The sequence below is a fragment of the Cyrtonyx montezumae genome, unplaced genomic scaffold (assembly GCF_038088225.1).
Source record: "Cyrtonyx montezumae isolate F1298 unplaced genomic scaffold, pur_monq_1.0 scaffold_4, whole genome shotgun sequence".
NCBI lineage: Eukaryota > Metazoa > Chordata > Aves > Galliformes > Odontophoridae > Cyrtonyx > Cyrtonyx montezumae.
Genome location: NW_027072045.1, coordinates 24246541 through 24260970, shown reverse-complemented (window position 1 = coordinate 24260970; position 14430 = coordinate 24246541). Strand labels below are relative to the sequence as shown.

At 41.6% G+C, this 14430-nt stretch overlaps 1 protein-coding gene across 1 annotated transcript in view; it reads right to left on the bottom strand.

The window, feature by feature from the left end:
- Positions 1-13713, bottom strand: part of PHYHIPL (phytanoyl-CoA 2-hydroxylase interacting protein like) — a 44821-nt gene extending 31108 nt beyond the window's left edge. Inside the window, exon 1 of the mRNA XM_065746824.1 lies at positions 13692-13713. The gene's annotated coding sequence lies outside the window, so the exon portion shown is untranslated. The remainder of the gene's footprint in view (positions 1-13691) is intronic.
- Between the last annotated feature and the right edge of the window lie 717 nt (positions 13714-14430).

Below are 14430 nucleotides of genomic sequence, written 5' to 3'. Positions count from 1 at the left end.
CATTTTCATTGGAACAAGATGCATTTCTGCTGGCTTTCCATTACAGTATCTTCTAGAGTCTTTTCCACAGCCCTTCCCCTTTCCAAAAGGGATTTCTGTGATTATTTTGAATGGTTCTGTGCATTAAATTCTCCTCATAATAGTATACCTCCTCATTGGATGACATAAAAACTCTTTCAAAACAGCCATGAATGAGGTAACACATAAAAGGAAAAAAGAAAGTCTAAGTGAGTGGTTCTAGCAATGCAGTTTTCTCACACCTACAGAGCTTAAAGTTTGTTTTGTATAGGCACAGAAGATGGTCATTCCAGAATAATCCTGGTGCCTGCCATCAAGATCTACTATGGCTGAGGTGATGCAGCAAAACAGGAAAGACATCATTGTCTCATTCCCTGCTGCTGCCGTGAACAAAAGCCAATTAACAGCTAAGGAAACAGAAGGAAAATTATGCTAAATGAATGAGAAGGGGAACACCCAGACATTCCCTCTCCTTGGCTCAGAGCCTAAATATGTGGTGAGACTAGTCTTCTATTTCACTCACTTGACTCCTAGTTACTTACTACTCGTTCTTATACTCTCTTTCAGATCTCTGATTATTAAGTACAGAATCCACAATTAGACTTTCACAAAGAAATGCATTAGAAACAGCAAATAAGAGCAGTGTTTTACAAGTTTTTTTGCTCTCATAGGAGTCTATATCTGCTTCAGCAGCCATATTCAGCCAGATAAAACAGGGACAGTATACAGACAATAAAGCAATCATAACTTTATAGCACTGTTTTAACATTCACCAGTATTTGAATTAAACCACATTCTGCTCTGAGCAATGTCTTATCACTGTTACTTGTGCTCCGAATATATGACGCTCCTACAGGATGCTACTTATTTTCATCACAGCACTCTTTACAGACTTGTTCCAAGATTGTTTAGTGAATGATTCCCTGCTCTTCCCGGTTCTTACACCAGGCCACACAGCAGGACAGTTGCAAAGACAGCTGTTAACCAAAGGGGTTTAATTTGCCTTAGGATCTTTCCATAGCCAGTGGGGAGCAGTAAACTCCTGGACAGTATGTCTCCACTACAGCTCACTGTAGGTGCACTAAGTTGTCCCCACAGAAATGCTTTCTCTTGATTTTACAGGAAGATGAGAGAGAAAAGCATCCTGAGGCTAAAGGTAATCTTTGTGAATGCCTCCTAAGATTATTCTTATATATTTTCAACAGCTGCCTCTGATAATCTACAGGATACTCTGTAATGAGAAATGAGAACAGCAAATAAATGTGGCTAAAGCTGTGTCTCCTATGCTAACGTTAGCTTTCCTAAAAGCCTCTCATCCCTGTGCAAAGTTCAGGGGGCTTAACATACATCACACGCTTGCAGCAACAGCACTGGCTGCAAAGCAGGGCATGTGGTCATTTGTCCAGGCACAGCTGGGGCCCGATGCCAGAGGTCTGACTGTGGCCCTGTGTGATGGAGTGTGGGTCTGTTTTCTGGTTTGTCTGAACACTGCTTGTCTGTTACCTGCTGAACACGCACCAAAAGCTTGTCACCTGTAGATTTGTTCCAATTTTCTCTTCTTACACTAATTGCTAACCTGTTATCCTGGATGAACTCTTCTTAATTCACTGCAGTTATTTCTCTGTTTTTCCCTTTTGGTATCAGTATTTTTCATCTTTTCCATCTTCTTTCTTATTTTTCTCTGTTTTCAGTCTAACCTTGTCTAACCTCATCTGCCTCAGCGCCAACTTCTGATTAATGTATCTCCACATAAATTCAGTTTAGTTTACACTGACTGTACTTAAAGGATTGAACACATGACATCCACCTGCTCTCTTCTGAGTGGGGAGGGGAAATGAGGTAGAGAACAACAACAAAAAAGAACAGCCAACCAACCAACCAAAGAAAATAATCAAACAATTGCTTGAAAATTTTCCTGTTATTGAAATTAAATTTACTGATGTCTTGTCCTTAGTGTGACTAGTTACAGTAGCAGCTGCTAGACAATAAAGCTGTCTCCATGGATTTTATCAGCCTTATAACATATTCTTTGTCATGCTGTAGAGATACGAATTTGCCTATAAGTGACAGGAAAGTTTTGGATTAGCAGATCAACAGAAGTAATTGTATGAGATGAAGCTATGTGGAGGTTTGGAGTTTAATTGCCAGCTAGATCATTTCCACCATTTTGCTTTGGCAATAGCTACACTGCTACAGTACTCTTCCTTAATTTTAATTTTTATTTTTTAATATTCACTACCGTTTAAAATATATTTTATAGCTGTAGCTACATCAAATTAACCTAGAGGCCTCACCAGCTTAATTATCACACTTCTAAAGTGATACTGCTAAAGTCATACAAAAACCAAGCATAGAAAAACCCTTAATTTCTGTGTACCTCTTAACACCTGCCAGAACCAAATTATGATATGAAGGTAATATTGAAACTTGTGTGTATTTTGGGAGCAGAGCCATATGTTCACTTATAGCCAAAAATCTAGAAACACTACTTCCTGTGTATTTGCACTCATAAAATTGATTCCAATGAAGTTAAGGTAGATACAGCACAGAGCGACCCAAAAGATAGGTAGAAAACTGAAATTCTTCAGCATCAACTAAGAACTACTCACATTTGCCTAACAGTGCAATAGAAATGATGCCAGTGGCACTAAATTACATCTAAATCCTCCTTAATCTGCAGAGTTTGAGACATGAGCAAAAATTCTCTGCCATCACTTCTTATTGTCTCCCCTGTGGTTTCATTCTTTCTGAATAATATGCCACTATGAAGTTGGGAGAGCAATTGAAGCACACATCAAGCTAAATCCAGAGTTAATGAGATTAGGAGATATCAGACCCATAGGCTATCTATAGCCTGATCATTAAGTCTCATGCCCTCAGGAGTTAATAACAGGTCTGTCACAACCACCAAAAATGCACGTGACTGGCCTCTACTTGAATTGCAAGCAAACACTACTGCTCCCAGCACAACAGTAGGGATGTCTGACAAAAACACAACAGCAAATAATCCAGGCAGAAAAAACAGGAAGGTGTTCACAGACGTTTTCAGAGCTTCTCATGCTTAGGAGGAGTAAGGAGCGATTACTGAGACAGGAGGCACACACTGGGAAGCCCAGCTGTGAAACCAGAAGTTGCTATCCCTACTCCTCTCACAAGATAGCTCAGAACTGCCTTCACCATTGAAATGTGCAAAGAAGTATCTAAAAAGAAAAAAAAAGAAAAGAAGAAAAAGAAGTATGGTGACCGTGACGGCTAATGTGAGGGAAAACAAGCTAAGTGGAGCTTGCTTTTATTTCAATGAGCAGTACTTCACCGTTTGAAACCTTGCCATGTAGAACTTCTGAGCACAGTCATTTCCACTGGCAACATGAAATAGCAGCCATTTTGGGCAGAGGTGCTCACTGCCAGCATGTGGCTGTTGGTTGCACAACACCAACTTAAGGGGTGCCAGGATTATCAACACACAGAAAAAAAAAAAAGGAGCAAGCAGAAGTATTAGATTACAGTGGTGCTGTGTTTTTCAGCAGTCATTAAAATGACTGCCTGACAGCACTGTCTAAATGGAAATATTACGCAAGTTATCTGCAAACTGTGAATCCATCTTTCTGTATCTTACAGGGAAAAACACATCCTAAGACAAATGTATTCAGATGGATATCGATCATGCAACCAGTTTTAGAGAGAATGTATGGTCTTATTCCTATTTTCTCAGTTTGGACTACTCCACTCTCTCGAGCAATGATAATCTGAAGTCTATTCTGGCAAACATTTGTTTACCTCAACAGAAAATTGCTCATCTCAAAACAGCTGAGCAGTGCTGCCAGCTGCATCTCCCTCAGCCAGTTGCATCTCCCTCAGCCAGTTCTTCCCAAACTGGGGTCGAAATCTTGCATGCAGTTGCAAAGGAGACAACTGAGAGCAGGGCCAGTTCTCCAGCCCATCTTGTGGTGACTCCACAGGCTATGGGAGAAAGTTCAGCTACAACAGTCAGTAACATCTTTCACTGCTTTTAAATTGTTTTCTCCCCTTCCTTGCCTACAGCCAGCCACGGAATCTTATCACTGATTGACCCATATGAACCCCAAGGCAAAGTTTTCAGCACTGGGCACACTCCTGCTGTATTTCCTATGAATTATGAGCCAGGGCATTTAAATAGTACATCAGTTCACTTCCCTCAGGCTGTCTTCATGAATGCTTATCCATCTTGAAATTATGGTACACTGAGAAGTTGTTTAAGCTCTTAAGCTCCCTGATCTCATGTCAGAACTTGAGAGAGAATAACAAAAAAGGGGAGGGGAAGAATGCTTTTAAAAGTAAAAATAATAATAATAATTAAAAAAATAAAACCCATCATAGTCACAGATATGTTTGCAGTCACTGAAACTGCCTTTAAATGAAAAGATCACTCCCTGCAAAAATATAACAGCATAGATTGCTATGTCACTTTTAACAACTTTTGATTCACATCAATGTTTTTGTGGACAAGATATTATTGCTGTGGTGACCTTGCAGGGCACTTTAGGAAGGTAGACAGGTTACAAGCCCTTCCACATGCACACTTTTAGAGAGGAGGAGAAGCAAATATTAAAAAAGATTACCAGTCCTCTCCCACTGTGGGGGACTATGGCTTCTTCCTGACAATCAGGGACTTTGCACCAATCCCTTGCAATGTCCTCCCCTCTAACTGAAGAGCAAACACCAGGGGCTGGCCTGGTGTTTGTCTGCAGGTACGCTGCACTTGCTGTGTGTTATACTTTAGTGCTATGCTTCATGAGTATTGCATTGCTTCTCTTTCTCTCATGCCCTCTGCCACATGCCAGCAAGCGAACGGGAGCATGGAAGCAGCTGACTGGTTCTGATGCCAAGGTGGACTGTAACAGTCTGTGCTTGCCAGCACTTTTCAAAAGAAAGGAGAAGGCAGTGTTCCTCCCGAGCCTCTTGTGAGGGCAGAGGGAACAAAGGTGACAGAAAACTGCTCTCTGCACTCTTTTGACTTTTATGGGAGCTAAGCAGAAGAAGCCAGATTTGAATAAATGTACTAACGTTACACCATGGCAGACTGTTCCCTTCACACAACGTAACAATTACAGCGGTGCTGTCAAAGCCATGCAGCGCTAGCTGTCTGTCTTGGGCTCTCGCACTTTAGGAAAGCAGGCAAGATCATGGCACACAGGCTTCTGTGCAGTCTGACACTGCTTCTCCCTTCCTGGGCCACCGCCCAATGGCTGAGGCAGCCAAGGAAACACACACCATAGCACAGCTCCCAAAGGTGGCTTTTCCTCCTCCAAAAAGTGAGTTTCAGCTGGTGGCACAAGTAACTTTCTGTTTTGGAGATGATGAGCACTGCAGTAGGGCTCTGTTCTGCAGACACGTGTGGGCCACATCTCTCTCTCTGAGGACAGATTGCAGCACAGTGAGATACTACTCTTCGAGGGGAGGAGACTTCACTTGAAATGCACATCGCAGTGCATACCTGTCCTCACGCTGCCCTAGCTTCGAGTCTGCAGGGTCTGTGAGCCGCAGGAGGCTCATGGAATGGGCCCAACGTTCACATCGTTCAAAGACAGGTTATTGATCATTTAAGGGCCTGGCCAGGTCAAGTCTGATTCTATTTTCAGATCTGCGTTAATGACTTCTGATGACATCTGCCCAGGATTGGCAACAGGCATTGATGAGTATTGTAAACAACCAGTTTCCAAAATGCACAGCCACATGCATCCTTTTTGCTTCAGGCAGCCGATAAAGATCCATTGATGGTAGTTGCTCTTTAATATGGTAAATGGTTTTGAACATTACAGCTGTAGCTTATGTAATCTCATTACATAAGGACTGAGAAAGCAAACGTGGAGAGAATTTCCACAGGGGATCTAGATTTCAGCACAGGTGTTGCCTTCTTAACAGTCTTTTCAGAGTATCAAAAGCTAGTAAAGAGCCAACTGAAATAAAGTGCACTGACTTTTCAATAGATATAAGAAAATTAAATAAGAGTTGCATCTCACCACACGATCCTGTGAGACTGTCCACTAGCTGGTGTTTAGTTACATACATGTTCAGTGTATCAGGTATCTTGGCAAGTAAATAATAATCCTAAATAAAACCAAAATAAGACTGAACAGAAGGCTCCAAAATGTGATACCTGGAGATTGCAAATGGGATGTTCCTGGGGTAGACTGAGGTTGGAAAAAAGTGAGTTGTTTCTCCTAACCAGCTATTGTAGGCTGTCACAGACAGTCTGACACTTTTGCAGGCTGATTTAGGAACTGGTGCTATGCTACTCTCTCTGTTCTCAGCCTCCCTGTGTGCTGTGTCAGAGGCTCCTGCTGTAAGCACATTGCTGGGTGCTCCTAAGGAAGAGTGCTGCATTCCTTCATTGCTCTTCCTTCCTCATAACTCATGTTTATAGTAGGGAAACGGAGGGAAGGACTTGAACTGTTTAAAATCTCAGTGGCACGGGGACAACATGAAATAAAAGATGAAGAGAAAGGGTCAGGAGTAGCAGAATGGATGGAAATCAGAAAGAGGCTCTATTGATACAATAATAAAATTATAAAATAGGTGGGGTTTAAAGGGACACCAGAGACGGTCTGTCTCCGACCTCCTGCCATGGGCAGGCTTGCCCCACTACATCAAGTACTAGATCAGGTTGCCCAGAGCCCCATCCAACCTGTCCTTGATGCCTCCAGGGTTGGGGCATCCACCACATCCTCTCTGGGAGCTTGTTCACTAGCTCCTCGCTACACTCTCAGTGAAAAATTTCCCCCAACATCTGAACTTCCCCTTTTTCTTCCCCTTTAAATTCATACTTACTACTGTCAGCTTTGTTTATCTTTCCTTGTGATATCATTTATCATACTGCAAGTTTTGAGAACACAGTGTTCAGATAAACTGGCAAAACACCAACACACGCAAGACCTGAACACGCCAGAGAGATTAAAAATGCCCATGGGCGGAGGCTGATCAGAGCAATGTGAGAACTCGGCAAAACATGTATGGGAAAAAAGGTCAAAATCAGGAGGCAGTCTGTCTTGTCTCTGTTTCTGTGCACGGGGCATAGAAGGCCAACAGATTTACAAATCTCAGTTTGATTGGTCCTAGAATTTTGTTCTTCACTGACCTTAATTTCAGATTTGAATCAGTTCTTAAGTGAGAATATTCTGAGAAAACATTCACTAATGTTTGCTCAGACTTTTCAGTGAATACAGTTCAGCTGTGTCCTTCATACACATTCTAATAAACAAATCTGGCTGGAGATGAGACTCACAGAAACCAAAATCATTATGCAAATAATTCAGTGAATGATTTGGAATAATGCAACAGATTCCTGAAGACAGAAGCAACAAGGGAAATTTCACCTCTGCTTTGTTATATCACTTATAAGCAAATGAGTTTGTGAGATTTTAACATTAAAATATTTTTCATGCTCAATTTTATCAGCTGCTCAAATGAAAAATTCTGCCTAAGCACACATTTTATCTAAATATTCTCTCTTTTTTTTTCTGTTTGCATTAACACCAATAACAGTTGATGTGTATTTCTTTGGCAGTAAGATCAAGGCCAAAGTCAAGGAAAAACAGGTTAAAGCTCTCAGTATTGGCTTCAGTTACACTGAAATGTCAGAGATGGAACAAATCCAAACACAGTATTTGCACCTATCTTCACTTATGGAATAGCTCTGAAGTATAAGGTAGAAAAAACGGCCAAAAAAAGGGAAAGGGAAAAAAAAATTAACACCAGAAGTTGGAGAAGATACACTGTATGTTCTTATTTCATGAAGGGAAAAGCAGTAATGACATATCTATCACGTAGCTAGGTTTGGTCAGAGAAGCTTTCACATGTTCAGTACTGAATTACCAAATGTGCCTGAGGTGTTACTGCAGCAGCTGATGATGTCAACCTGCAGAGCTCCATAGTTCTGAAACTGTTGTTGCTGAAAGACACCAGTGCTGCCAGGCTCCTGCTCTGCTGCCCTGTGCCCAGCATCTGGATCTGTACTCCTTGCTGCTGCTAGAGGCACAGCTGTATTATCCAACTGGAGATAATCTCCTTGAGAGAGTTCTGCCAGGCTGGTAACCAACAGTGTACAGGTAAATACTTGACTGAAATTTCTAAAGTAAGCTTTCTTTTGTTTTTTTTTTGTGGGACACACATACTAAAAAAAAAGGAAACGTTTTAGAGTGCATTGCTATCGACTATCACACTGAGAAACAGAGACATAGGAACACCTTCCTGCTCCAAGATACCTTTTCTATTCATGATTTCCCAAACTATCTCTGCAGTTTTTATAACATTCCTACAGCTCTCACCCTCCTTCCACTTCCAGTGTTCTTTTCCATCACGAGCACTAAGTTGGCTGTCTGGATCTCTTCATCCACTGTGACATTTAGGTACTTAAGCCTGAGGCTCCAATGTCTTTTGAAGGGTTGCACAGGGTGGCAGTGCTTTGGTTCAGAAGATGAAATGCATCCAGACATCGGATTCTGAATTTTAATTATTTCTTGACCTACACTGACAATTCACACTTTTTTTCCCCACTCACTTCTAGGAGGGAGACATTCAGTTATTCAAATATTTCTTTTGGACACAATACAGCTTAGTTGCAAAAATAACAGAATGTACACGAACAGGAGACCTTATTTATGGCTGCTCTGTTTCAGATCTGATTGATTGCCTCCAGGAAGAATACTTAAGTGTAGTCGAGCTATTTGTGTTGGAGGCAGTGGCTGCAGAGCAGTGTCATTTGGCAGTCACCAGAAAGCTGAGCTTTCTTAGTGCTCCTCTGTACGTGCCCCAGAAGACACGACTATTTTAAAAGTTGGTCATAACTACATATCAGAGTTCTGAAGGGAGGTATTTTCTCTGCTTCTACAAACATATTGCTATTCCTTTTACACTGAAGTCACAGTTTTCCTTCCCCCCCAGACTCATCCCTCTTTTGCCAAGTTGTCGTTCTAACTTACTCACCTGACAACATAGCGTAAATACAGAAATATTTATCTTAAATAGCACCTGTGTATTTTCCAAGTAAGTAATAGATGGTAAGAAAAAGTGGAAGGATAAAACATCTCTTAGAAAAAGTCCTATGAGACCAGGATTATCAAGAAGGAAGTTCACCGAGGTCAGTGCATAGGTTGCAACAGAAGGATTCAGCCCAATTATCCTCAACAGATCAGCACAGAAGGACTTTCACAGGAAGATGTTTTGAAATGACACCTGTAACTAAACAGCACTGTATTTCAGTGTTAATTAGAATAATTACTTTTTGCCTGTTATGACCCTATCTTAAGTAATTTAAAGGAAATATGCCCTGAAACTGAAAACAAGCAATTCGGTAGCGATCCAGAAAAAACTTTACGTGCAGCAGGGGATATCAGAAACTCTGTCTAGGCAGAAGAGCCTGCTTTAAGAGGCATGCATGTAGAAGCCTGTTTTTAGACTTTGCATCTAAACTATTCAAACATCCCATAAAACAACATCACACCAAAACGTGGGCTAGGTCAGAAGGGAATGTTTGCAAGAGCCATCGCAATGTACACACCCTCGAGATTTTTACTTAAGAGTACATAGTTTCACACAGAAGTACAGAACTAGAACTGCTAAAAGGATTAACTATGGCCCTCGTGTATTTCATCTCAAAAGTAAGCACTCTGCTGAGGACAATAAGATACCACACAGTGATGGATCATAAGACCAAAAGCTTTGAGAGCACTCAAACAAGGATGCTCCAGAAGAACCCCTCTTGATTTTGCACACAAACCTCAGACAAGAAGAGTAACATTTGCATTTTCGAGAGATGTTGGCACGTCTTTAACTTATTTTGATATTCTTTCAGTGTTCTGTTTCTGATATGGAAGCCACCGTCAAATTATTAAACAATGCACACCAGAGTTGAAGGTTTTTCTTTGTGTTTCAACAATCAGCTAGAGCACAGTATGATCTTTACACACCTCTTGCTTGTCACAAATCTACAGAGTAAAAAATGCCTTCTGATAATCAAAATGAAGCTTCACAGATAGAGGAAATGGCACACACCATGGAAATGGCACACACCAAATTCAGCTAATTTTTTTTCGTACATGAGAAATGCAGCCCCATTAAATCAGGCAAACACATGTAAAATAAAAACGGATACAAATTCAAGTCTTAAATATGATCCTGCAGCATATTTTGCACGTTCCCTTGTCAGAGACTTAGATGTGAAGGAAATACTGCTAGAGATGGAAAGTTATTACAAATGTTTGCAACCTCTACCTCTAAGCACTTGGAAAAGGTGCACAGCTCCCATGCTCAGCTTGACAGTAAATGTATCATGGGCTGGAGGAGCACATTCTGGGAGCAGGAGGGCAAAGTAATGAGCAGTTTAGATACAGATGGTGGTTATGGAAATCATTTTATCTTGTTACAGGTAAGCACCATGCTGTGGGGAGCCTTCTCTAGTTGTCTGTTCCTACACAACCCAACCAACATGTCTGCAAACAGGCACTGCAGAAGGTCAGTCCTTAGGTAGAATGAGAGGCAGGACCTCTGTGAGCTGCTTGCAAGGAACATCCACTGCAGCTCTCAGTATCTCTGCATGCCTTGTAATGCACATCAGCACTCATTCTAGCTGCGGTTTCATGTCCTCACTCTGCATTAATCCATGGTTCTTCATTAATGTTCCCACAAATCACACTAGGGTATTTTCTGGCATTAAAAAAAGGTTTAATGGTACCAGGTGTGTTCTGGCTTGACAGACTGCTGTGTATCTACCTTCATCTCTTATTTTCTCACAAAAGACTGCTGAATACATGAGACTAAAAAAAATTGTGTTTGAGCATTAATTGGAGCAGAATGGGTATTCGTGGATTTGAGGAATACCAAAGGTGCCACTAGAGTGTGTAAGTGGGCAGCTGGCACAGTAGCTTTTGCCAACATTTGCATTGATGTGGGAGTAGAGCAATATGGTAGCTGTTATCATTGCAGTCAACAGATCTCTCGTCATATGTGAAGACCTGACTAGCCTTTTGGAGGAAGAAACCAAGTATTCTCTGCATTTGTAGCAGGTAATTCCAGCAAACATCAGCAAGACAACATCAATGCTTTTATACTATATACACAAAACTGCTTTCATGAAATCTTGCACGTGGTGGAACAGTGAAATAATAGTGAAGTAATTCACACATTGAGTTATCCAGAGATGAGCAGTGTAACGCTCACCTTTGCACCTTTTCCCAGCAGACTCAAGCCTTAAGGAAAAACACGTGAGCTTGTGATATGCACTTGACAGCAGCAATCTGTTAATGTGAGATATTGTTTATCTGTGCTATGTGTATGTCCAACCACACAAGAGAAGAACTTTGATTTCCAGCAAGTTTTTGTTATTATGAAAAACATTAAGACTAATGGAATGGCTTCTTTTGTCACAAAAATGCAACAGGTTATGACAGGATAAGCATTTTTTTCAGTGCCAAGAAATTGTAAAACAAATGCAACAAAATGTCCTATCAAACCCACTGAGAAACTAAACTGGTAGAGAGAATTTTTTTTCCATTATTTGGTAGTGGTGCTAATCCAGTCTCCAAACCAGCATCCAAAATGAGGATACATAATACTGATCTATCTACTGAACATCACCCAGGTTTGTATTTTTAAGCATACAAAAATGTAACTGTCTTTTAGGGAAGAATTTGGGAAAGTAAAGCGGTGAGGGGAAAAAAGGCACTAAATGACAGTACTATTTCAAACTAAGAAAAGTTCTTACAATGCTTGTTACTACCACACAAAAATAAAATAAGATAAAAAGTGTTTTTATGTGTAGGAAGTTTTATTGTTTCCCACCCAAATAATGAGAAGGGCCATTTACACTGTGCTACTGAAAAGTTAATGGCTTGTACTTCCCTAATATGATACTCTCAGTGAGCCTCATTAATGTAGGCTATTTACATTCATAGTTGATTGCCATAAGCTTAAAGCCTAAAAGCTTGTAATTTTTATCTGTAGAGAAATACCAAACTGCAGCATTTCCTAACCCCACATACCAAAACTCAGAATTGCACCTTCCAAATGAGACAAAGACGCTACAGTATTGCTCTGGAAAGTGAGGTATCAGCATGCTGCTTTTAGCTGCAGGCAGCCTCGGCAGGCCATGGTGGGGGCAGATGTCATTCTTCCTGGCAGTGTGGGGTCAGCCCGCTTGTAGGGATGCAGCACTCTGCTGCCTGCTCCCAGCAGGCATTTCTCTTTTTCAGCAGAAGCTACCTGGTGAGTGAAGTCTGACTGGTAGCCACTCCCAGAACTGCGATCCTAACCCATTTTCAGTTCTGCATGTTTTGTGTCTTTGATAAAGATAGGAGAAGGCTTAAACCTTGTCTGTACTGGCCAGCTCCTCCAGCATGCCCTATAAATACCAAACAGATCTTTGAAGAAATATCAGTTCAAGAAATGCATGGATGTGGTACCAGGGAACATAGTTTAGTGGGCAACATAGGTGGTAGGTGGATGGTTGGACAAGATGACCTTGGAGGTCTTTTCCGACTTCAATGATTCTATGATTCTAAAATAAGGACAGTTGGAATTTAGTATTCCACATAACTAGCTTTCCAAACAGAATTTAAATGAAAAGTAAAAGGAAGAATCAGTGAATCTGAGCATGCTGATCAGTGTGAGATCCATGAAAATGAAAGGTTATACGCAGAAATTCAATGCAGCATAGAAAGTGTTGAGAAGTATACAAAGCCAAGTGCTTGTCATTCTTCATTTTTCAGTGACCCACCATGCTGTTCAGTATTAGAACCGTAAGACTTGAAAGAAAACACTTCAGCTGCAGAGTAAAAGCACATATTTCCCAAAGTAGGCATCAACATAAGTAGTCTGATATCCTACGCAATAAAATAGATCATTTTGCAAATGTGTAAGCAAATACAACTCCACTCAGAAAACAAGCAACAGACATACAAGAAAACCTTTCTCCTAGAGCATCTGGAATTTAAAGTCCAAGAGAACAAATTGTATCTAAGCTTTACAACAAGCTAAAGAGCTGGTCTAACTAACCCTCCAGAAGAGGACGCTATCTGTTACATTTTCTTCCTAAATCACAGTCATGAACCCTCTCTCTTCACCACCAAATAAAATATAGTGCATTTTTTCCATAGAAAGAGATAGAACTTTTTGAACAGATGGGAAATCTGATGGCCTGAGATGTAGCAAATCCTTTACTTATTGATTTCAAGAAGAGGAACTGTTTTTGAAAGCTGTTTTCCCAGCTCCACGGCTTACAAGATCAGCAACATGGAAGACTGCAATTTTATGTTTTTAAACTCTGGAGATATGGGATCCAGACAAACCTACTTAATTTCAGCAGTCCAAAAATTTAAAGAAAAATGCACATCAGATTTGTTTGTACAACATGGGCATTCCCACCCAAATCCCTCATGCATTTCATATTCAGGATTGCACCAATCCCTTAATTCTACAACAATCCTCCTCCTGCTCCTCCCTGCATCACTGTTCTCCCTACTTCTGTATTTCTGAGCTTCCTGGATCTCACTTTCTTTGCAGGCAGTAGTTCACATTCCCCCAAGCCCTCAGTCCTGGCTTCTCATTCTCTTGTCAGCACCTTTCTCCCCTGGTTGTTCAGCTTTGTTATAGCTTCCTTCCTTCCCTCTCCCCAGTCTCGCTCTGCCCCAGGACCACCATACCTCATGCGCAGGGTGATGGCTGGATCCCTGCTCAAAAAGCCTCCCTTACAAATGCTGGAGATGCCCACTTGCCAGAGGACTCCGTGTTGCCGCCTTCTGCAACTCCCTGCCCCCCACTGGTCCCCTCATTAGATGCAGAGAAGAGAGATTTTGTTGAAGCAGTGTTGGGGCCCCTGTGAGGAATGGCCCTGCCCACTGTGGCCAACAGCCAGACACCGAAGACAATGGAAGCGAAGGGGCAGTCAGGACCTGGGATGCTACTGGTGCCATCCCAAAGCCATGCAGGTGTAAGCTCTGAGCTCAGAAGACAGCTTGCCTCCCCTGGTGTATGTACACTCACCCTGCACTAGGACTGGGGAGGGCAGAGGGGGAGGAGGCCGTAACCAGGCTTGTCCTGCCACAGCTCCCATCATATTCACATTGCAGAGATGATCTGGCTGCCTTTGTGGAGCCCTTTGGCAGGAGCCCAGCAACAGTCTCAGTGCCACTGCTCACTTTGTACTGCCTGAGCATAAACACAGGCTTGTCCACAGCACAGTTAACAGTGCTGGAGGAAATCTACAATTGTCCTGTGTCAACCAGACCAGGGAAACTGGACGTCTTTCTGTACATCAGCAGCTACTGACCATATCCCAACCCACTATCTCTTGTGACAATGTGGAAGTTTGCTGACATCAGAGAAAACAAGAGATTATGATGCGATTACAGAAAGTATTCTCACTTAGAGTTTGATGCTTCA